Source organism: Candoia aspera, chromosome 2, assembly GCF_035149785.1.
Source record: "Candoia aspera isolate rCanAsp1 chromosome 2, rCanAsp1.hap2, whole genome shotgun sequence".
In the NCBI taxonomy this organism is placed as follows: domain Eukaryota; kingdom Metazoa; phylum Chordata; class Lepidosauria; order Squamata; family Boidae; genus Candoia; species Candoia aspera.
Window position 1 is genome coordinate 24,906,599 of NC_086154.1, and position 23,081 is coordinate 24,929,679.

Here is a 23,081-nt window from a genome sequence, read left to right on the forward strand (position 1 = left end):
CAGACTGCTCACTTGAGGGAATGATATTCAAGGCAAAACTGAACTACTTTGGCCACATAATGAGAAGACAGGACACCCTGGAGAAGATGCTGATGCTAGGGAGAGTGGAAGGCAAAAGGAAGAGGGGCCGACCAAGGGCAAGATGGATGGATGATATTCTAGAGGTGACGGACTCATCCCTGGGGGAGCTGGGGGTGTTGACGACCGACAGGAAGCTCTGGCGTGGGCTGGTCCATGAAGTCACGAAGAAGTTTAGTCCGAAGCGACTAAACGAATAAACAACAAAATACAATAAAACAATATTCTTACATAAAAGTACAATCCAAGACAGACGTGTTAAAAGCCTTAATTTATGGGAGCAACTTCAGGATGGTAACCACCCCCAGGATTGGTTGCTCCTTCTCACACCCCATGTGAGCTGGCAGAGTGAGGTCTTCACTCCTTTCCATATTCATACAAAAATAAGACTACAGTAAAACCAGTACAGACCACTACAGAGTTTGCTAGAAACATGAGCAATACAAGTAAATAATGTAAAATTACGCAGAGCCGAAAAGTAAAAAACTGCTAAAAATAACACATAAAATCCTGACCCATAAAATGGCTGAAATTAGTTCTAAATCTAGAGGAGGGGATAAGTAATAAGCACTAAGAGGTATCTGGTTAGAAAATAAGAGATTAACATTTAGAGGTTAAAATTCAGAGCTAAAAGGTTTGGGGGATCAAAAACAGCTATTTCAGATCACACTGCTTAAAATGTTTATGAGCCTGGGCACAGGCATACGTGTCTAACGCCAGTATGATGGTCTTGAGTGCATATGTGTATGTATAATGCCATTCCAGGCCTGAATAAATATGTAGGGCTCTGAAGCCTAGGACTCTGTCAAGAACTTGAAGTTGGCACAGAATTAACTACAGGCTACATGGATGTAAATAGTGGCCTACCTGGGCCAGACATAAAGTCTATCAGAGTCTGCTATATGCTGCTGCAATAGAATTTTGCAGTGCTATACTTAATGGCAGGGTTCTCATCTAAAAGTAGCCAAGGAGTGTAGAAACAGCTTGTGCGGAGACTCACGCAGGAATGGAGTGATACATTCATTAGAGCTCCTCTGTAAAATGGGCAGGAGAGGAAGACGTGTGTTAGAGTTTTCACCTGCCTGGTAGCACATGGGCACTGTCTCTCTGCCAAAGGGAGTTTGTTATATCTGCCCTCAAGAAGAGCAAAGCATGACACTGAGGCAAAGTAAAAGCCTTCTGGCTTGGGATTTCCAACTGTCGCAGCCAGGAAAGGGAGGAGATAATACCGTATACTACAGTCTTTCTGAACTGAAGAACTTTGAAGCGCTGCTCAAGTCTGTCTTTTGCTCTATTTCCATCATCCTTTGTTTACTTACAAGTTCTGCCTGATCCTATCCCATGGCCAGTAGGGTGGACAACCACCCCGCCCCCCAGACTGAACTCCTATACTATATACTTCTTTCCCATGAAGACTGGTGATTGTCCTGCCAAGTCAGGCCAATAGCTCTCTTGAGCTACAATATTTTTGATCTCAATTGGCCAGAGGGCTTCCTTTGGGAAGGTACTGTGAGAAAGGCCACTGCAAAGCGTATGATGTGTAGAGAGGTGTGCATGTTTCTATGCAAGCAAAAATCTCCAGTAAGTAAATAAGGTCTGAATTACGCAATGCATTAACGGTAATATATGTGAAAAGTTGACAAGAATCCTACATTTCGACATTTATTCTAGGATTCATCTACTTCGTTTAGTTATGGCATTAACTTGTCACCAAATCAAAAATCCTGGCCTTATTTTGTGCCTTCCACTTTCTGTAGTGGCACTAAGTAAGAGTATTTTTATCATTGAAGCTGTTTTTTAAAAAAAATCTGCTCCCACTCTATCCCCTTTGTAGCATCAATTAAAACCCCAGTTAGTGGATTGGTAGATAAAGAATCTCAGTCTCCCCCCCCCCCCATCTTGTCTGTCTGTCACTCTCTCTGTGTGTGTCTCTCACACTCACCACAACCACCTCTGCCTTTTCTCTCTCCTTTTCTATGGCTCCCTCTCTCTTTGGCCACTGAAAATGTAGGTCAAATTGCATCACTATAAAATGCAACAGCCAGAAAGGTGTTTGAAAAATGCTGACATCCTTAGCCTGGGGTGCGTGCCACTGTCTTTTGTTTACATTGAGAATAGCGCTATGACACTGTACCTGTAAATGAACAAGTCTCTTTTTTAAGGTTAGTGCTGTGGCACCTAAATTACTAACACTGAAATTATATTTTCCTCTTGTTTGTGTTGTGTTTTTTTTGTGTGGGGGGGTTAGTAAATTAAAATTGCACAGATAAATTATACAATGCTTTATAGTAGTGAAGCATTAGAGACCTGTTACGAAATATTCTGTTTATGAATAAATGAAAAATCCCATCTTCTGTGTTTTGTTTTAACAGTAGACTTTGCAGGTTTGTAAATCCATGTGCTTTGTAAACATTAGCTCCTCCTGTTGGTTGTGTGCAGATGTGTTTTACATTTTTGACACTCTTTTCTTGAGATGTGTAATCGTAACCTATAACAGTGTACAGTACACCTTTATTTTGAATAGCTAGTTTTCTCATGTCTTTTATGAAATCTTTTCACACTGTTAACTAATAATTTCTGAACTGAAAAAAAATGAGCTGGACAGTTTAATTAAATGAAATTTAGTTAATAAATCCAAATTTTAATTTCAATTTCTGTGTACACTATTTGTTATGGAACTTAAACAAATTTATTAAAATACAGGTAATATCACTGAATATTAAATTATATAAGCATTCAATTACTTTTTGGAAATTTAGTAAATTAAGTTTAATGATGTAACTGCATAATATTACTCTACATTTTTTGCAGTTTGGATATTTATATTCAGGTAGTTTAATTTAAGAAGCAGAATTACTATGTGGAAATATAGATTATGGCATTAACATTTCTGTCTATGTTTTAATATTAACTAGAAGTTAAAAGAAAATTACTGTAAATGGAGATGAATCTGCTACTGACAATAACTTGCCTGTAAAAAAATGATTCTTTTCTTAGACTTTAGAGTCAGGTTGTTAGTGGAGCCTGGCTTTGGTGAATTTGTGACTGAAGAATATATATGAGGTGCCTTAGCTTTTGTATTTTTATATTTTGTATGTATTATATTTTTTGAATCTGTATGTTATTTTTGTTTTGTTTTTTTTATTGTGAGCCATCCAGAGTTAGGCTAGCTGAGGAATTCTAGGAATTGAAGTCCACACATATTCAAGTTGCCAAGGTTAAGAAATACTGCTCTATAGGATGCTCATTTTCATAACACTGAAATTGTTAACAGTTGATATCAAACTATTACTATAAATTAAAATGTTTTGTATTGCTTTTATGTTCAACCAGGGTTTTTTTCACGATCTGTCTGCTTTGAACGTTGAAAGCATCATTGTAGTGTTATAGCACAAGCTCCACCCCTTTTGGGCATACATGTGACATCACAGTGCATGCGACAAGGGACAGGGCTTGCATTATGATGTTGCTTTCATCACTCTGACCCCCTCTTGCCTGCCCCCTTGCAGATGCTGCTCAGTTGGGCTGCTCTGGGCGTTTGCTGACATTCTGTTATAAATTCCAAGAAAAAAATACTTAATCTCTAGATCTGTGGGCAGGATTTTTTTTTCTTTTAACTGAAGGGGCTCAAGAATATTATTTTTTGTCTTTAAAAAGATCCTGGAGTCTCTCTATTAATTTCTCTCTAAATACTATTAAAATATACTTTTCATATAATTTCAATTTATTTTTCAAATACAAAAGCTTTGGTGATAGTTAAGCTTTAAGCAATTGTGTTCAAATAAGCTGAAGATTTATTAGTATTGGGTGGGTGACCTGCATTCTTTTGCTAAATAAAAATCTTATTATTGTAATAGTGATTTTATTATGTATTCCATTGCAGATTTAATCAGCTGTAAAAGGAAACTTCCACAATCCAGACAGATGATGATCAATTGATATATCAACCTGAATTTTACCAGACTTTAAGGTACTGTGACCCACTAACCTATATATAGGCAGACAGACACATAAACATACATGAGTTGTTAGAAAAAACATGCAAATATTGAAAGAAACTAGTTTTGCAGTATATACTTATTATATAGCTGATTATATCTTTTGGACAATGAAACACCAGTGATCTGCTACTAAATAAATGAAGAGTGATGGGGATGATGAAGACTGTTGCATAAGAAAAATATTTTTCTGTTAGAAAGAATTCTACCCTCCCCTTTCTTTTCTTTTTTTTTTAAAGAAGAGGGAGTTGCATATATCACTCAAAGGAAAAGGGAGCACTTCAAACAGGAATGTGTCACTCAGTTACAACAGGAATAAACTGCTGTTTTATCTTATTGTTCAAAGACTAGATTCTATTTTGCAAATATTTTAAATTAATAAAGCAGGAGTGCATATATAACCTGAGGCCATATAGGGCCATGTGCACCTCCCAAACCATTTCTAATAGCCCTTGGAACCTTTTAAAAATTAGCTGATTAATGGCATGATTTCCCATCATCTTGAAACGGGAAAGAGATTGAAATTATGCTATAAGCCTCAAAATAAGATTAATACAGTTTTTTAAAAAGTCTCTGAAATCCAAGTAAAAACATAGGCCAACAGAAAAAATTGCTATTTTTAGGTGGGGTGTTTTTTTTTGTTTGTTTGTTTTGGTTTGTGCTTATATCTAAATGCAATACAAGTAATCCTTGGGTTACAACCATTCGTTCAGCAACTGTTCAAAGTTATGACGGTGCTGAATGAATGGTATTGATGATGGGTCCTTGTAGTGTCCCTGTCATGGGTTCTCTTTTAAAACCATTCCCGGTTGGATTGACCCAGACTCAAGAGAGACACAAAAGCACTGGACCCTGGACCAGGTGGTTTCTTTATATCTCCCTATGAGCGAAGGGGAGACTTTTTATTTTGTAAAAACAAGTATATAAAAGTGATAGATATCACTTTTATATGAGTGCTTCCTATATTCTGTTCTATTGCTATCTCTCTATTACTACTATGAAAATTACTATTACTCTATACCAGTGTTTCTCAGCCTTGACAACTTGAAGAGGTATAGACTTCAAGTTGAAGTCCACATCTCTTCAAGTTGCCAAGATTGAGAAACACTGCTCTATACTATTACTCTTCAATTACTATTACTATGGCAATATTTATACTATACACTATACTATTACTATTCAGTATACTATATTACTAGTACCTATTACTCTACTACCTATTACCGTATTACTGTCCTAACAGTCAGGAACCATGCTGAGACGAGGAATAGGTCTCTATGTTTTATTACTGCTACATTAGACAGAAAATCCTAACAAACTGAAGCAGCGTGGGAAAACCCAGACAGATAAACCCCAAAAGTCAAGGCGGGTCTGTTCTGTGTCTCTTTGAATGACTGCTCAATGCGTTTTCCCCCCTGGATAGGGGCCCCCTCCTGCTCACCATCAGTGCTCATGACACTTATAATTACCTTTTTACTAGGCTCTATACTATTACTAATATGCATCAACATTTCTTTCTTAAGCCTGTATTGTCTTAAGTCCCCTCTCCCTGAGATTTCTTCTTTTTCTGTTAATGGCCAGCACGTAGAGCTCTTACACCTTTTTTATGTTGCCCTTCGTCTTGCTGGGCTTGTATACTTCTTTCCCTCTCTTTTGCACCAGCTACTCCTTCTGAAGGAAAAACACCTTTCATCTGGCAGCTGTATTCTGTTTGCTGGTGGCTGCAGAGCTCCAAAACATGTGTGTCCACTGTTCTCCTCCCGCCTGCCCCCACATCTCTGTCAAGGTTGCAGCTTTATTGACAACTCTGGTGTGCTGATGCTGGGGGGAAGGCTCAAATGGCAGGGAAAGAAGGCAACACAGGTGCCTGCAGTTTTGCTAAGCAGCCTGCTCTTCCACAGTCCCCCATGGTCACACAAAGCACTCAGTTTGCAGTTATGACATTGGAGCGTGCTATGGTCATGTGGTCACGATTTCCAACATTCCCTGCTGGCTTCCCGCAAGCAAAGTCAATGGGGAAGCCAGCAGGAAGTCAGAAGTCACAGTCATGTAAGGTCCTCACTTAACGACCCACGCAGTTCTTGTTTAATGATGGCAACCTGGACTGCCAGAATTGCCATTGCTAAGTGTCATGATCATGTGACGTTGCACTTTACAGCTGTGTCACTTAGCAATGGTAATTCTGGTCCCAATTGCCATTGTTAGCTGAGGACTACCTGCATAAGCAAATAACAATAAAAATACAACAAATTATAAACACACACATATACATAAATAAAACAGTCAATTCAATGAATGTAATCTAATCCCAATTCTATGATAATTTTAATTGCTATTGAGTGCTGCAACTGTAAAGATGGATTTTTCCAGCTTCTTTCTGAAAAAAGAAAAGGACCTTTTTTAACTTGTGAAATCAGATTGCAAATGTAGTTCAAGGGAGAGTCAGTTCCAGAGAGAAGGAGTTAGCTGGGGAGAGGCTCTGAAATATGAGGTGGCCATTCTGTCATGTGAAAAAAAATTAAGCAACACTTCTGTTACATTAAAAAATTACAAGCTAGTGACAACTTTTGGAATGGCTCTAGACCCAGTGCTTTCAGGATGTAGGTTGTATATCTCAGCGTTTGAGAGGATCTAATTTTGGTGATATTATAATGCTATTTTCTATGCAGCAGAGGCATAATCTGGAGGGTATTATTTTCTATCCCATGCAATGCAAGACGTACTTAGATTGCTTGTAGACCGTACAGATAACCTCCAACAGTCATCTCCATAGCAAACATGCTTTTTGCGGTGAAATGTGGTTTGGCTGGATACATGTAATTCTCATACTTAGAATCTACAAGTCAATCACGGTTTCACTATCTGATAGCGTTGCTGGATGGCATACCTTTTGTTTATCTGAAATCCTTTTTCCATACAAAAAAAATGGCTTTTGGGGTAGTTTATTCTGTTACCATTACAGGATGAGAATCTGAGTTACTGGGCTAAGATGGAAACTGTTGCTTTCTCTTCTCAGAAATGATTGGTTAGGCAAATACTTAAAAGGATTCATAGCTGTGCTGTCTCGCCCCAAAATTAAACTACTACAGGAGCGTGCATATCTCATGTGTTTAATATACTTGTGATTAATAAACTGTGCATCATAAAATCTGAACCAGATATATTTAGTCTGAAATCTTATACCTTGCCTTTCAGTCATTCAGTCAAATGATTAAGTGCAACAAACATACTTAGCACGCTGTTCCCTTTCAGGGGAAGCAGTGTTATGCTGAGCACAGAAAAGGAATGAGATATAATAAGAAAAAGAAATTAAATGAATGATATGAGGGAAAAAATGAAATATAGCTAAAACCAGTTTAATAATATATACCAATAGATGAATGCATTGGTTGAATGAGAGCCATGATGGGTGGGTGCAGGTCAATATCTGTGAGCCCGTATGTTGACAGCCATGGCATATGGAAGATTATGAGTTTAAATGTGAAAAGAACATATGATAAAGAGCATGAATTAGTAAACAAAATGAATTAATGGAAGAAAAAATTGTGTGTGCTTGTGAAAAGTAAGAGAAAGGAGAAGGATGAGATTTATTTGAATGAAGCTGGACTCATCTATTGGAGTGGAACTGATAAATGCAGGCATGAAAATGAAGGTGTAATTTAATGAATGAAATGAAAAATGTTAAAATGTATGTGAAAAAGCATAACTTAGTGGCATTTAGATTGTATGCATGACAGTAGGGATTCCTAAGTTGGTGATAGCTGCATGCTACCCTCCACTAATAATGATAATGAAAAGACTGGAGAAGCAGAGGGAGGTTTACAACATTCTGATGCATGTAATCTGGGGGAAACAGTCATTTTTTTTTTTAGATCACATGAGTGGGTGGTAATGAGACAAGAGAGTACAACAACATGACAGGACCATTAAGAAACCCAAGAATGAATGAGAATGGTATTTGTTGAGTATCTGCTTAGAAAAAGGTCTGATTGTTTTGACCATGTGGTTTTAGCGTAAGTCTAGTCATGCATATACAGGCCAAAGGAATAAATTGAAAAACAAGATTGGTTTGAACTGGTTATGATAAAAGATTGAGAGAATTAATGAAGAATACTAAAGGAAAGAAGGGTTTAAAATAGATAGTACTATTTGGTAGTATCACAAATCTATAGACACAGAGGAAAAGAAAATAAGCAGAAAGACCCTAGGAAGGGTAAAGAAGACCATGGAAAAGGCCCTGAGAAAGGTGGACCTGTAAAAATGTCCACTATGAATGAAAAGAAAGAATGGAGCCCCAAGATAGATTCTTTTCTCTACAGTCATCTACAATATACAGTGTAAGGACTGTAAGAGCCACTGTGTAGGACAGACAAGAAGAAGGCTAGCAGTTCAGAAGACATGATGAAAACTCCCTAATCTCACAACACACGGACAGGCTCAACCACAATTTCAGGTGGGAAACTGTGAGCCTCCTAGACCAAGCCAAATACAGAAACACTGGGGAATTCTTGGAAGCTTGGCATTCAGGTAAATCAGCCATCAATAGACACATAGAGATAAACCACATTTACACACCATTCAAAAGAGACAATAAGAAAGCTAAGAAAGAAACAAAAAGACCAGGTAACATCCCCTTCAGCAGCCAACACCCAGATGAGCAGGGATTAACACCAGGCAAACAATCAAGCAGAAAAAATACTCTAATGAAGGAATTACCAAGGAGAAAACCACACCCCCACCAACACTGGCAGGGCAAGCTGCTGTACATAAACAGGGAATAGACCACACACTCATGATGTTACCTAGTTGGGTAATGAGATGTCTGCAAGGAAACAACCAAGCTCAGAGAGCACCAAGGACTCCACAGTCAAGCCTGAACTACATATGTTCTCTTCTGTTAGATTCATTTCTCAACAGATAGGATGGAAGGTGGATGTGGTAGCTGTTAGGAAAAGAGTGAAAAACACTATGGAATTAATGCTAGTGGAATGCATGAAAAATCACGTTGGGTGGAATGATGAAGTAAAAGAGACTCTGGATAGGAAAACAATTCTGTGTACTAGAATGCTGGAAAATTGAGTTTGAAAGAAAGTACAGCATAATATGTATACAGAGGAAACAATAATTGCAAAGAACATAGTGAAGGAAGCAAGAAATTGTTAATAAGAAAAGAGGCAAAGAAAATGCAGAGCTATTGGAATGTGTTGGAAGTTGAAAGATTTACAATGAATTAAGTAGCTTTAGCTACGTTTTCTTAACTCATGTTTTTATTTTTTGTCTTACTATTCCTTACTCCTTTTCTGCACTTTATATAATATGTTGAGTGTGATGAGTACAGTATGTATATATGCATGTAGAAAAGTATCTTTAGAAACTGACTCACAAGATTATCCACCAAACTCGTTTTTCCTGTTTTTGTTTTATAGTTATAATAAATTCCCAAGAGTTGAGCAGAAACTATATGTTAGCGTTTTACATTAAGGTCTGTTAAATTGAAAACCTAGTATTAGATGTACATCTACATATCAGGTTAAGTTTTATCACTCTTGCATTTTTATTGAACACATATTTTATTGATTCCATAGTATTTCTCTAAGGAGGGAGTTCATTAGACGAGAGCAGCCACTGTATTATTCAAGTAGAGTACATAAATAGTATTTTAACGTAATTTAAGGTCTTTATAATTACTCAACTGCCTCTTTAGTGCCAAGACTAGATAAATGGGAGAAAAATGGACATCTCTGTTCCACTAACAGGAATGGGTTACTGCTTTTGCAGGTCTCTGTTTATGCCTTTATTGCTAAAGCTGCTGTATGGCTCTAGGCTGCCAGGCAGTGGTTTGATTTTTATTGTTTTTAAACATGAAAGTATTTGTCGAAGTATCTCTATGTCTTTATATTTCAGTTTAAATGACTCTTTTTGTTGTTTTTTGGCTTCTGTATCTGCAACATAGGTGTCCGTTCCTAACCAGGGTGATCCAAAAATGACGAAATGTACGCATGTCACAGTATAAGCTTTGCCCTTTCATACTTGTCCCATTACATCACATGCAAGTACTTAGGGGTTTGTAGTGTCATACAGATTTTGCCACCTGTCTGTCTTTATCTCCTACCGTGCAGATACCTATTCCCTACAGTACAGTATTGAAAATGACACAGGAAAGCCAGAAATGATTCTTGACCCTCAATGCAGGTCATCATCATTCTTTTTATGTCCTCAGAAAGTGGAACCAAAAATATGGGCCACTTTCTACGACATGGATAGGAGATTTTAGAGGGCAAAATGCATGCCTTAAGCCTTGCAGTTGCATACTTCTCTTATTTTACCCCTTAGAACCCCTGGAAACCTCTCAGCCCTGTCCACTTTTAGAGTGCAGCCCTCAACATTTAGTTCAAGCCTTAGAGTTATCTTTCAGGCAAGAGATATTTTACATTCCTGATTTAACAGATAAATACTAGTAGTATCCTTTATTGTTTTTATGTTTTCAGTATCATTTAAAATTGTTGTTTTGTTGTTGTTTATTCGTTTAGTCGCTTCCGACTCTTCATGACTTCATGGACCAGCCCACGCCAGAGCTTCCTGTCGGTCGTCAACACCCCCAGCTCCCTCAGGGACGGGTCCGTCACCTCTAGAATATCATCCATCCACCTTGCCCTTGGTCGGCCCCTCTTCCTTTTGCCCTCCACTCTCCCGAGCATCAGCATCTTCTCCAGGGTGTCCTGTCTTCTCATTATGTGGCCAAAGTATTTCAGTTTGGCCTTTAATATCATTCCCTCAAGTGAGCAGTCTGGCTTGATTTCCTGGAGGATGGACTGGTTTGATCTTCGTGCAGTCCAAGGCACTCTCAGAATTTTCCTCCAACACCACAGTTCAAAAGCATCGATCTTCCTTCGCTCAGCCTTCCTTATGGTCCAGCTCTCGCAGCCATATGTTACTACCGGGAACACCATTGCTTTAACTATGCGGGCCTTTGTTGTCAGCGTGATGTCTCTGCTCTTAACTATTTTATCGAGATTTGTCATTGCTCTTCTTCCAAGGATTAAGCGTCTTCTGATTTCCTGACTGCAGTCAGCATCTGCAGTAATCTTCGCACCTAGGAATACAAAGTCTTTCACTGCTTCTACATTTTCTCCCTCTATTTGCCAGTTATCAATCAAGCTGGTTGCCATAATCTTGGTTTTTTTGAGGTTTAGCTGCAAACCAGCTTTTGTACTTTCTTCTTTCACCTTCATCATAAGGCTCTTCAGTTCCTCTTCGCTTTCAGCCATCAAAGTGGTATCATCTGCATATCTGAGATTGTTAATGTTTCTTCCAGAGATTTTAACTCCAGCCTTGGATTCCTCAAGGCCAGCTTGTCGCATGATGTGTTCTGCATACAAGTTGAATAGGTAGGGTGAGAGGATACAGCCCTGCCGTACTCCTTTCCCAATCTTAAACCAGTCTGTTGTTCCGTGATCTGTTCTTACTGTTGCTACTTGGTCGTTATACAGATTCTTCAGGAGGCAGACAAGATGACTTGGTATCCCCATACCACTAAGAACTTGCCACAATTTGTTATGGTCCACACAGTCAAAGGCTTTAGAATAGTCAATAAAACAGAAATAGATGTTTTTCTGAAACTCCCTGGCTTTTTCCATTATCCAGCGGATATTGGCAATTTGGTCTCTAGTTCCTCTGCCTTTTCTAAACCCAGCTTGTACATCTGGCAATTCTCGCTCCATGAACTGCTGAAGTCTACCTTGCAGGATCTTGAGCATTACCTTACTGGCATGTGAAATGAGTGCCACTGTTCGATAGTTTGAACATTCTTTAGTGTTTCCCTTTTTTGGTATGGGGATATAAGTTGATTTTTTCCAGTCTGATGGCCATTCTTGTGTTTTCCAAATTTGCTGGCATATAGCATGCATTACCTTGACAGCATCATCTTGCAAGATTTTGAACAGTTCAGCTGGGATGCCGTCGTCTCCTGTTGCCTTGTTATTAGCAATGCTTCTTAAGGCCCACTCAATCTCACTCTTCAGGATGTCTGGCTCTAGCTCACTGACCACACCGTCAAAGCTATCCCCGATATTGTTATCCTTCCTATACAGGTCTTCTGTATATTCTTGCCACCTTTTCTTGATCTCTTCTTCTTCTGTTAGGTCCTTGCCATCTTTGTTTTTGATCATACCCATTTTGGCCTGGAATTTACCTCCAATGTTTCTAATTTTCTGGAAGAGGTCTCTTGTCCTTCCTATTCTATTGTCTTCTTCCACTTCCGCGCATTGCTTGTTTAAAAATAATTCCTTATCTCTTCTGGCTAACCTCTGGAATTTTGCATTTAATTGGGCATATCTCCCCCTATCACTGTTGCCTTTTGCTTTCCTTCTTTCTTGGGCTACTTCTAGTGTCTCAGCAGACAGCCATTTTGCCTTCTTGGTTTTCTCTTTCTTTGGGATGTATTTTGTTGCTGCCTCCTGAACAATGCTGCCAACTTCTGTCCAGAGTTCTTCCGGGACCCTATCTACTAAGTCCAGTCCCTTAAATCTATTCTTCACCTCCACTGCATATTCCTTAGGAATATTAGTGAGCTCATATCTAGCTGATCTGTGGGTCTTCCCTAATCTCTTTAGTCTGATCCTCAATTGTGCAAGAAGAAGTTTGTGATCTGAACTACAGTCAGCTCCAGGCCTTGTTTTTACCGACTGTACAGATGTCCGCCACCTTTGGCTGCAAAGGATGTAATCAATCTGATTTCGGTGTTGTCCATCTGGTGAAGTCCATGTATAAAGCCGTCTCTTAGGTTGTTGGAAGAGAGTGTTTGTTATGCAGAGTGAATTGTCTTGGCAAAATTCTATCAGCTTATGTCCTGCTTCATTTTGTTCTCCCAGGCCATACTTACCTGTAATTCGAGGTGTCATTTGACTGCCCACCTTAGCATTCCAGTCTCCTGTGATGAAAATAACATCTCTTTTAGGCGTGTTGTCCAGTAGGTGCTGCAGATCCTCATAGAACTGCTCTACTTCAGCTTCTTCAGCATTTGTGGTTGGGGCGTATATTTGGATCACTGTGATGTTAGATGGCTTGCCCTGAATTCGAATTGAGATCATTCTGTCCTTTTTTGGGTTGTATCCAAGCACTGCTTTAGCCACTTTACTATTAATTATGAAGGCTACTCCATTTCTTCTGTGGTCCTCTTGTCCGCAGTAGTAGATCTGGTGGTCATTTGATGTGAAGTGGCCCATTCCAGTCCATTTCAGTTCACTGACGCCCAGAATGTCAATCTTTAATCTTGACATCTCACCAATAACCACATCCAATTTGCCCTGGCTCATAGATCTTACATTCCAGGTTCCAATGGTGTGTTGATCCTTAGAACATCGGATTCGCCGTTCACCACCAGCACCGTCGGCCGCTAGCCGTCCTTTCGGCTTTGAGCTAGCTGCGTCATCACGTCTGGGGCTAGTTGAGCTCATCCTCTGTTCCTCCCCAGTAGCATTTTGACCATCTTCCGACCTGGGGGTCTCACCTTCCGATGGTATACCGACATATCTCTGGTTGTACTGATCCATTTAGTTTTCACGGCAAGAATACTGGGGTGGGTTGCCATTACCTTCCCCAGGGATCGCATTTAGTCTGACCTCTCTGTCATGACCTTCCCGTCTTGGGTGGCCCTTCACGGTTTAGCTCATGGCATCATTGAGGTGCTCAAGCTCCAGCACCACGACAAGGTAACGATCCTTTGCTGAAGATCATTTAAAATAATAGAAGATAATTTCATATTTGACAGTAGAAATGAAATTCTTGGCATAATGAAATGATATATTTTCTATAACAATTAGATGTTTTTGTTTTATTCTGGAAGGTAAGTTCTTCATCGTGTTTCAGGTATGCAAAATAAAATTAAACTGAATAAGGGGTAAAATAAATAAATAGCAAACATTTCAGCAAATCTCTTACTATAGAATGCATTTTAATTGTAGCTGTTAAAAGCCAGGTTAAATAAGAAGATCAAACAAATCTTTCTGGAATCTGCTCAAGTAAATTTTCAACAATAAAGTTTAAGTCATTAGGTAAGGGAAAAGAAATAGTGGTTTTGTGTTTGTGTGTTTGCTTCTTTGTCTTAATACTGTTTATTTTTCCATCAAATATGATGTGAAAGGTAGATTTACTAAGTTACATGAGATATGCATGCTGTTCTGGCCAGCTAAAGATGGGCTAAGTTTAGAAACAGAACTATATCAGGCACTTGACAGCATTTCTTGGTCTACATGGGAATGATGACTTTAAAACATACTTATACCATTGTTAATGCAATAATGAGTAAAGAGTAGTATTTAAATGAGCTCTGATAACTAATGAATAGAAAGATAGAATTAACTTGGTGTAATGTAGACTAGCCTCCTCGTGGTGCACCCCAGGCAACGTGACTTGTCACAGCTAATAGTCTACGCATCTGGCTACTGGACCTCACAAGGATTTCCCGGCAAGAAAAAAAGCAGCATGAACACCAAACTGCTATGCCATACGATTTAAAAAAAAAACAACTGATTTTTTTTCCCATCATGATCTCTGTGATTCACATGTATGGGTTCTGTGTGTGATTGTGTACAACAGTATTCACAATGTTTCAGAGCATAGGGATTTTTTGGCAGGAGTTGTATGTACTATATAAAGGTGGGGCTCTAGTAAATTCCCTTTTTTTTTGTCTGTCATAGCAGCAGCTTCTTAGATTTTCTTTTCAGTAGTTGTATCAGCATTTATTTGTTTACTATGCAGCTTTAAGAATTGTAGTAAAGTTACCTCTATCTAAGAGGTATTCTTTCTCATTTACCTTGGTGATGGGTATGTAGGGCAGTCTTGTTCACATTGCTAGGCTTTTACAAAACAGATTCACCATAATCACTCTTTTTACCTTTTGGCATCATTTTAGAATAGGCCAGTACCATTGCTGATTCTATGGCCACAATGCCCTCCCCCCAACATCTTTGCACATGTTTTCTGGGTTCTGCTTCTCGTTAGAGATAGTCCTCAACCTACGACCATTTGTTCAGTGACAACTCAAACTTACGACAATGCTGAATGAATGGTGGTTATGACTGGTCCTTGGAGTTCCAGCCATCCCAGCACCCACATGGTAACATGATCATAATCTGAGCACTTGGCAACCAGTTCACACTTACGACCAGTTACAGCGCCCTGTGATCACATGATCACTATTTGCAACCTTCCCTGCTGGCTTCCCCAGAAAGTCAGTGGGGAAGCTGGCAGGAAAGGATGCAAGTCACTGGGGTAAGTCTCCCCCACTCGCGTACTCGTGCCATGCAGCCACATGCATACCGCCACATACCCTCACACACCCTACCTGACCCATGCCACACCCTTGGGTACCCAACCCATGCCATGCCTCTCGTGTACCCCCTTGCACACTCACACATCCTCCCTGACCCGGCACACTTACACACCCTCAATTCACACCATGCCTCTCGCACACCCCCTCACACACTCTCACATGCTCCCCAACCTGTGTCATGACTCTCGCGCACCCCCTTGCAACCTCATGCACCCTCCCTGACCCTTGCCACACCCTCAGACAACCTCCCCAGCCTGCACCATACCCTTGTGCACCCTCCCCAACCCGTGCCTCTTGCCCACCTTGTCACACCTTCATGCACCCTCCTTGTCCCTTGCACTGCCTCCTCCATACGCCCACTCACTCACTCCCCCACCTGGCGGCAGCCACGTATCTGCCTGCCAGCCTGGGACTTTCAGTTTCCTGCCGGCTTCCCCACTGACTTTCGTTGTGGGACACCATCAGGAAGTTGCCTTGACTGGTGGGGAATAGTGGACTGAGCGGCTGTGTCTGTGGGTTTAGTGGGCAGAGCTGACCACGCGTTAACTTTTTTGGGCTTAGGCACATTCTCCTGAAGTCCAGAAATGTTCTCCAAATAAAGGAAAACACCTGGAATCACCCCGTGTGTCCTCCAGAGGGCTGCTTGCAGCCAGAGGATTGCAAATGTGGGGACCTCATCACTTTCCAAGCTGCACTGTAGCCTTAAAGGGACATTAAGACCTGCCACCCCATTTCTAGATCACCAAATTTGTATTTTTTTTTTAAGTATATGTGCCCAAGAGAGGCTTTCTACAGCAAGCAGAAGCTGGCTTTCTTGGTGCTTATCATTATTTTGGGGATTACTTCTTAAAAGAATTTTTTTTAAGTTTTAGATTTGTTCTCCTTCCAAATATATAGGAGGATTGAGAGTAAACAATTGTCTTGCTGTTATTATTTTTGTATTGAATTTGAAGATATTAGCATTTTCCTACACGTTGATCAGCTGATTTGAACCTTCAGCTTTCTGTTTTCACTTTCCCTTGAGAACTGTCTCCTTATCTCATTTTCGCTTGCATAAACACATTCTGGAACTTTTTCATATCCTCAGCTTTTGCTGGTTAAGCTCCTAGGGAGCACCAAAATCTATTGCGTGAGACATGGAGGATTTTAAACAGATTTTTTCTGACTTCCTAAAAGATTTTAAACAGTTTTCTTCTGACTTTTACCAAGCTTTTATGCAAGATATTCAGGATATTGTGGAAAATATGAGGTTTAAAATGTGCCATCAGGTTGGGGATATGGTGGATGAAATTGAGGAATTTAATGGCAATAGAAATGTTTCTTTTAAGAGTGAGATTGGGATTTTTATTGAGATGTTGGATGAAGATCAGATAGTGGACTTGGAGAAATTTAAGGGAGAGAGAGATCTGCAAGCCACAAGTGAACTTGACTTTCTGGTGGAATGCCATGAAAAGAACCTGGAATCTTTGAGTGGGGCAGTCGGGCTGTTTGATTCTTTCAAGAGAAAAGCTCTGTGCACATTGTGGGGATATGTAAATGCTCTGGTTTATTTTGAAGTGGGATAAGGGTTGAAGAATGTCTATCTGGTTTGCTTTAAGGGCTTGGTTGATGTCATTTTCTTTTAAAGATTTGGATTAAGATTATTAAGGTTAAAAATGTGTTTATTTGGGTGGTTTTAAGGATTTGATTTAAGGTTACTGTTTTGAATTGTCTTTGGTTTTTGGGTTTATTAAGATTCAGATTATTAAAACTGTTGTATTATCAAGTATAATAGCAGACAATCTGTGTGCTTTTTAATTGATTCTTATTTTAGTATACAGAAATGTATAGAATAGTGGTAGGAAGGGAATAATTAAATAAGTGTTATCTTTCAGAGGGGAGAAAGATGTTTAGGAGGTTTATATTAATTTTTTTAAAATTTTGATATAAGGGGGAGCAGTAACTGTACTTAGTGATTTTTTATTATGTGCCAAAGTGGAATGATTTTTTCCTTCTTCGTAGTTTTTTTGTTTTTTTTGTAGTTTTCACTCTTCTCTTGAAACTTAATATTTATTTTTTAAAAAAGGAAGTTGCCTCAACTAACGACCATGGGATTTGGTTAACAACAGCAATCGTGACTACAGGGATTGCTGTCACTAAGCAATGCGGTTACTTCACTTAATGCGGTGATTCACTTAACGAACGATGCAAAAAAGGTGGTAAAATCAGGTCGAATTCACTTAATGACTGCTTTGCTAGCAACCAAAATTCCGGTCCCAATTGTGGTTGTTAAGCAAGAACTACCTGTAATATTTGGGCATACAAGAAGCATTATCTTTATGGCATGGTTCTTCAGGCTTGAAATACGGTGTTCCACACAGCACCCAATTTTTCAACTAATACAGGATTCAGCAGTCATAGCTGTTCCTGCCCTACTTAACATGGTCAAAGAGTCACAATTTCAGTACTGTTCAATATATTAATTTTGGTATATCATAAAGTGTGTTTTAATGGTTATTCAGATAATCAGATCCCTTTAAAATTTGAGTGATTCGTAGGAATAGCAAACAATATTATTCTTTCTCCTTGTACAGTATACATGTGAATTTAGCTTTGTAGTTTCAACCTCAATAAAGATCTGTTTCTGAACTCTCATTATTCCACAATAACTTTACGGTCGGTAATCTTAACCACTGAAGTGATGAAATGGAGCACTCTTCTCTCTCTCTGCTGGAATACTGACCGATTAATTGATTCATGTCATGTAGAAGAGCACTCTAGTGCAGGCCAGCCTAATGTGAAATATAAAGGATAAAGTTAGAGGATAACTGGCAGAGGCGAAAAACAGAAGAGGTATTAGGCTTTTAAAAATCGTTTAGATGTAACTGTTTTTTTTCCCTTATTGTCTAGTTGTAGAGAAGTGGATTTTTCTAGCATGTTGAATTTTGGACAGTTTTGATTGATTAGAAATGTATTGAACATAATATGTATAGGCTGAAAAGAGGGAAATGCAGAGGGATTGCATTGTATGAGCATGTTGTTCTGTGCCTGCCAAAGAGCAACTTAATTTTCTGAGTCTTTATATGAGCTTTCCAGTACTATTTAATGTACTGTACAGTCCTGTAGATGTAGATGGTACTTAAAAACAAATGCCATTAAATTCAGTGGGACCTTCTCCTTACTGAGGAGGTAAGAAAGGCCCAGAAATTTGAAAATTATTGAGTAGTCTCATCTGTTCAGTACAACTGTGATTAAATGGATGTCAAGCATGTTTTTCAGCTGGTATATTTAAATAGGACCTTGACTGATTTACTTTGTACTTTTTAATTGTTTTGGTTTTGATTATATGTTTTAATATTTAATTTCCTATAAGACAATATTTTAGTATACATCAAAAAGGTGAGCTTTTTTTTAAAAAACCACAGTGATATGATTAAGCATAAGTTATTTCCATTTCATATTATGATAATTAATGCAATTGTTTTCTTTCATTTACTCTCTTTGTGCTTGCTTGCTTTCCCTTGTTTTATGCTTATTCTTTGTTTTTTCAGTAAAGGCAGGATCTTATGGCTCAAGAGGGCTTGAAAAATCCTTCTTAGGAAATATTCATTGACAAAACACTGTTAAACACTACCTCAAAACTCAATTTTTGGTTTTGCCGTCTTGCCTGGGGCGGGAAAGTGAATAACCATTCTTGGGGATGGCTCACACCCTAGTGTCCCTCCCACCAGCCTGGATTTTACATTTCTTTTGGATTTTATTTATTTATTGGGTTTTATTATAATTGTTGTATGTGATTTTAATGTTTATGTTTTATGTGGAATTTTATTGTAAACCGCCCAGAGTCCCTCCTCTGGGGGAGATGGGCGGTGGCTAAATATGAGAAATAAATAAATAAATTTCTCGCATTTGCTTTCCACTTAAATGAAAAGAGATAAAAGAGATAAGGAATTATTTTTAAACAAGCAATGCGCGGAAGTGGAAGAAGACAATAGAATAGGAAGGACAAGAGACCTCTTCCAGAAAATTAGAAACATTGGAGGTAAATTCCAGGCAAAAATGGGTATGATCAAAAACAAAGATGGCAAGGACCTAACAGAAGAAGAAGAGATCAAGAAAAGGTGGCAAGAATATACAGAAAACCTGTATAGGAAGGATAACAATATCGGGGATAGCTTTGACAGTGTGGTCGGTGAGCTAGAGCCAGACATCCTGAAGAGTGAGGTTGAGTGGGCCTTAAGAAGCATTGCTAATAACAAGGCAACAGGAGATGACGGCATCCCAGCTGAACTGTTCAAAATCTTGCAAGATGATGCTGTCAAGGTAATGCATGCTATATGCCAGCAAATTTGGAAAACACAAGAATGGCCATCAGACTGGAAAAAATCAACTTATATCCCCATACCAAAAAAGGGAAACACTAAAGAATGTTCAAACTATCGAACAGTGGCACTCATTTCACATGCCAGTAAGGTAATGCTCAAGATCCTGCAAGATAGACTTCAGCAGTTCATGGAGCGAGAATTGCCAGATGTACAAGCTGGGTTTAGAAAAGGCAGAGGAACTAGAGACCAAATTGCCAATATCCGCTGGATAATGGAAAAAGCCAGGGAGTTTCAGAAAAACATCTATTTCTGTTTTATTGACTATTCTAAAGCCTTTGACTGTGTGGACCATAACAAATTGTGGCAAGTTCTTAGTAGTATGGGGATACCAAGTCATCTTGTATGCCTCCTGAAGAATCTGTATAACGACCAAGTAGCAACAGTAAGAACAGACCACGGAACAACAGACTGGTTTAAGATTGGGAAAGGAGTACGGCAGGGCTGTATACCCTCACCCTACCTATTCAACTTGTATGCAGAACACATCATGCGACGTGCTGGGCTTGAGGAATCCAAGGCTGGAGTTAAAATCGCTGGAAGAAACATTAACAATCTCAGATATGCAGATGATACCACTTTGATGGCTGAAAGCGAAGAGGAACTGAGAAGCCTTATGATGAAGGTGAAAGAAGAAAGTGCAAAAGCTGGTTTGCAGCTAAACCTCAAAAAAACCAAGATTATGGCAACCAGCTTGATTGATAACTGGCACATAGAGGGAGAAAATGTAGAAGCAGTGAAAGACTTTGTATTCCTAGGTGCAAAGATTACTGCAGATGCTGACTGCAGTCAGGAAATCAGAAGACGCTTAATCCTTGGAAGAAGAGCAATGACAAATCTCGATAAAATAGTTAAGAGCAGAGACATCACACTGACAACAAAGGTCCGCATAGTTAAAGCAATGGTGTTCCCTGTAGTAACATATGGCTGCGAGAGCTGGACCATAAGGAAGGCTGAGCGAAGGAAGATCGATGCTTTTGAACTGTGGTGTTGGAGGAAAATTCTGAGAGTGCCTTGGACTGCAAGAAGATCCAACCAGTCCATCCTCCAGGAAATCAAGCCAGACTGCTCACTTGAGGGAATGATATTAAAGGCAAAACTGAAATACTTTGGCCACATAATGAGAAGACAGGACAGCCTGGAGAAGATGCTGATGCTAGGGAGAGTGGAAGGCAAAAGGAAGAGGGGCCGACCAAGGGCAAGATGGATGGATGATATTCTAGAGGTGACGGACTCGTCCCTGGGGGAGCTGGGGGTGTTGACGACTGACAGGGAGCTCTGGCGTGGGCTGGTCCATGAAGTCACGAAGAGTCGGAAGCGACTAAACGAATAAACAACAACAAACTTAGCATTTCCTCATGAATGAGCCCGTGACTGATTGGCAGATTCTGAAAATTTGGCCTTCTGTATCTGATACCCTTGTTGAGTAGAAGTTAGAAATGTGTAAATACATATAATTTTTTGTAATAGATGAGATGCATTTGTTTTACGAGCATATTCTGAGAGTAGGACAGAGAGGACCTGCCCTGAACCTTTCTGTTATCTTGATTTATTTATTTGCTTAATGTTTATAGTCTATTCCATTCCAAAGGCTCAAAACGTCCATTTTCATTTTTATAGTTTCCCTGCAGGGCTTTCTTCCTAATTTGAATTCCAAATTTTGGGTTGAATTCGTAGCTAGCTGCACATGGTTTGTGGTTTGATACAATTCACCTACAAGACTTACACTGGACATCTTCCATATTCTACTCTGCTGCGATGTAGAGGACAGGAATCACCAAAGCCTTGTGAAAAATAAGATTGATCTCACGTATGAATGACTGTGAAATAACGTACAGGAGGGAAAGAGTCTCGTTTCTTCTTACTTACAACAGAAGATCTTTCCCCAATTCAAGTTTTCTGTAACATGTGAGAAACTTGAAAGAGTCCTCTCACCTTATATTAGACATTCGGAGGTAGTTGGTCACCAGAAAGAGCCTGATTTATTGCTTCCACTGTCCAGTTGGTGACCACTTTTATAGTTCATTTTATATAGACCTATAAGATAACTTTTTCCCTTCTATTCAAAACACCATACATTCCTGCATGATACAACCTTTATTTGGAAGCTAAGCTCAGTTTAGTCCACAGGTCCCTAGACCAATAATAGAACTGAATCTGGGCTTTTAATATCTACTTTTTATTTGCTTATGTATTTGGGGGCAAGAAGCTGAAATACCCCATTCAGTGTAAGATATGTCTATCTGTTGGTTTAGGAGCATTAATGCTTTTTCCTCTTTGTTGTTGCTGATTACGATGGTTTCTCTCAGTTAACCATAATAATTATGTATTTCAGAATTGGAATTGGCCTCATGGAGCACTATAAGGCATATATCTAGTTTTGCACGTATGCACAGGTACATATAATAAAGCACAAGACATATTTTTCTTACTTGGAGAAGCTTTATTATGAGAGAATTTGAGAATTTAGCGTCAGTGCATTTAAATGGTAATAGATCCATATTCTAATTAACATCAGCTACTTAATAGCTGTTTTTAAATGCAGATATCTAAATAATGAAGAAAATTGTGCAAGCAAAAATCACTTTATTCGACAAGTTAAACAGTGTGCTATATCCATTTGCTATTAATTTCCACTGAGAAAATTAATATGCTTTCCATCTCCTTTTAACGATTTTTCATCCTTATATATATTATTTTAATCCACTGCTTAATTTTTTCCTGGAATCTCTATTTTTCTCCTAAAGTTATATAATATACTTTCAGAAATATACTTTTAAATCACTTTTATCAGGTGTGGTGATAATGAGGAACAGACAAGTAACCATATTAAATATTCTGATCTTTAGAAAGCTAATTGATCAGAAAGAATAAGAGAGGAAACAAGAAAGGACACCTTTGATATCAGTGAAGCAAATAAATTACACCATCGAGAGTTTGTTACTATTTCAATTGTTTCCATCAAAAACTACAAGTGGGAGAAAGCTTTATCAAGCTTGACATTGCCTTTTTAGTAAATAGTTTCTTACGTTAATCAGTCATTGCAAAATGTATTCCTTGTGCTTTTTTTTCACATTCAGACTTCCTTTTAATGGATGATTCTGGAAATTCTGGAAATTACTATTATAATATTTGTAAGGCAAATGATGTATCAATTCCAATGATCAGGAAATTAATTCTTATTTTAATTTCTGGTTCAACTGTTTTAAAAGTCATTAACCAGCTATGTCTTTGCTGGTCAAGTTGTTAATCAGCACATCATAATGCTCAATTGCTTAAGGTTCACTAATTTAATGCAAACATGTATTCCTG

General features: G+C 38.8%; 1 protein-coding gene across 1 annotated transcript in view; it reads left to right on the forward strand.

Annotated features, from left to right (window-relative positions):
* ATXN7 (ataxin 7) overlaps window positions 1–23,081 on the forward strand; it is a 132,004-nt gene that overhangs the window by 20,814 nt on the left and 88,109 nt on the right. The window contains exon 2 of the mRNA XM_063291528.1: window positions 3,962–4,048. The gene's annotated coding sequence lies outside the window, so the exon portion shown is untranslated. The remainder of the gene's footprint in view (window positions 1–3,961; window positions 4,049–23,081) is intronic.